Source organism: Vulpes vulpes, chromosome 16, assembly GCF_048418805.1.
Source record: "Vulpes vulpes isolate BD-2025 chromosome 16, VulVul3, whole genome shotgun sequence".
Taxonomy (NCBI): Eukaryota; Metazoa; Chordata; class Mammalia; order Carnivora; family Canidae; genus Vulpes; species Vulpes vulpes.
In genome coordinates, this window is record NC_132795.1 from 45,592,411 (window position 1) to 45,594,970 (window position 2,560).

Consider the following 2,560-nt stretch of genomic DNA (forward strand, 5'->3'; position numbering starts at 1 on the left):
GGGAGGGGGGCATAACTGTAGCAGTTGGGCACTTGGCTATATTTTATTTTAATGCCTTCAAAAAGATGACGAGTGACAACTCATCTATGAAAATAGTCTGAGACAAGCTTCTGAGAGCCCTTGTCTTGACCCACAAATCCATCTGTACGCCCTGAAATAATAGGGTTTCTCCTGAGCGACCGAGGCTCTCCCGCCAGCGGCAACCTCAGCGATGGCTGTATGAGGCCACTTCATGGTCTATAGGACTGGACCAAACCGCAGGCCATGGCCTTCCAGTCCCTCCTCTCTAACAAGGCAATTCTCCTGCCTTCCTATGAACGAGGTCAACCTATGTCTATTCCCTCTATAGATATGTTGTCCTCTAGAGAAAAAAATGCCCAATTATTCTAATCGAGTGATTCTCACCCCCCAACCCCCCCCACCTCCTCATCCCTCCCCACACACACTGGATTTTCCCTCGAATCACCGATACAATGGCCACAGAGAATGCAAAAACCACTGTTTGGCCAGAGTAGCGGCTTAGAAGATGAAGGCCGACGTTTCTATTTCAGATGTCCAAATAACCCTATTCATTGCCCAGATACTTCCCGTAGAGCTGGGCTGGCCCTTAGAGGTCGTCCTGGATTGAGGCAACAGGACTGTATTTCTGCAATCCTGAACACACCGGCAGTTTGACGTGGGCCACCCAGCTGCCTGCACTAAGGGTGCGTAATTTTGCACGAAGAAGCTCTTCTGGTCAAGGGAGAGCGATATCATGCTGCCGGGAACTGGGACTGAGCTGGGCTGCTTGCCCCAGCAAGGGCCATCGGGGCTCCTCACCCTCCCGCCCGATATGCTCTCTCTGTAACTGACCAAACCCTACATGAAACAGCAAGCTCTCTGTCACTCTCTAACCCCTCTGGCCACGAGCTCTAACCCACTCATTCCCGAACATACAACCGACAGATTTTTTTTCAGAATCCCAAATATGATTTATTTAAATGACTTTCTTGGTTTGTTCTTTTTTTTTTTTTTTTTTTTAACCAGAACGTTTGTTTTGACTAATTGTTGAAATCCTTAGGATGAACTGGATGCTGCAACAGCTGCCCTCTTGGGCTTAGGTGTCGTTCCTTCACGGAATCCATGCCTGAATCTGCAAAAAATGTACAATTTTCAGGTGCCACATTCTACCGGGGCCAGTGGTATTTCGTCTTTCAGCCTTGGGACTCCAGTTATACGTTCTCTTTCGCTTGGCAGGGTGGCCACACTTGCCGCAGGTGGACTTCTGAAGGTAGTAGGCCTTAGAGCCACAGCGACGGCACAAGCGTCTTATTACACTTTCTGAACGATAACGTCCCCTTTGTCATCTTGTTTCCATGGCAGACCCCAAAGACAACTTTCTTGGCTCTAATTACCTATATCCGTCCCATCATACATGTTCCTCCATTGGCCTCTCCTGTCCTATGGCTCTTGGTCCTTGTGCCACAGTGTTTCTGGATGTTTTCATGCCCAAAGCAACGGTGGCCTTGGACTAATCTCTATTTTTCACACTTTTTTCTATTTTCCCCCTCTGCCTATAGCTGCCAATAGTCTCCTTCTTTGCGAAGCACCTTAGAGCTCTCACGTTTGCAAATCTGTCTCCAGCTTCCTCAGGCAAGATCAAGCACAGCCGGTTCTGTGTTTTCACCACTGTGTTTATCAACACCAGTAGCACATTGAGTGTTATATTGTCCTAATTTGCTTCAATGGTGTTCCCCTTTCCTATCTTAATTTCTGTAACATACCATCTCCCATGTATGCCTACGCATAGTAACTACTAGATATAGGTTCATTGAATGAATTAAAGAATAAATGAATGGCCTAGAAGGTTTGGTCTAGCACATACTTTTGAATATCAAGCCAGCAAATATGGCAAATACACTTAAGAGATTGTTGTAGGAGTATGTGTCTAGCGTGCTTCTCTATTTTACTTGTTTATATTATTTTTCCATCACCCAGAAAACTGGAGAATCTATTGTTTCCACCTACATTTCCCAAATGCTTGAAAACTCACTAAATGTATGAGTAATATTTTTAAGCAATGATCTAGGAGCAAATCACTATGTTAAAACATTAAGGGATTTTTCTAAGACTGGATCTTTTGTGTTATCAATTCTTGATTCACCTATTTCTCTCTATAAATGCCATACACTTATGCTTCTGTATAATTTTTCTTGGATCATTAAATAGTTTTTTTGTTTGATTATTAAATAGTTATTAAATAGTTATCATTAAATAGTTAATAGTTATTAAATAGTTGGATATCTGTGTTTTTCAAGGTACCTTAATTATAACATAAACAGTGCTAAAATATTCTATTATAAAATATATGTTTTGAAAGCTTCTTGTAGCAACCAATCATTCATTTTTCTAAAGAAATATTTTAGGGTCCTGATAAATCCCACACTTCTACCCCATTAAAAAATGAGTAAGGACTTGAAGAGACATTTCTCCAAAGAAAACATACAAACGGCAAACTGGAAGTGACTTCTCAACATCACTAATCATTAGAGAAAAGCAAATGAAAACCAAAATAAGATAT

At 42.2% G+C, this 2,560-nt stretch overlaps 1 pseudogene; it reads right to left on the reverse strand.

Annotated features, from left to right (window-relative positions):
• Window positions 1-1,041: 1,041 nt before the first annotated feature.
• On the reverse strand, window positions 1,042-1,346 carry LOC112922227 (large ribosomal subunit protein eL37 pseudogene; annotated as a pseudogene).
• Window positions 1,347-2,560: the final 1,214 nt, after the last annotated feature.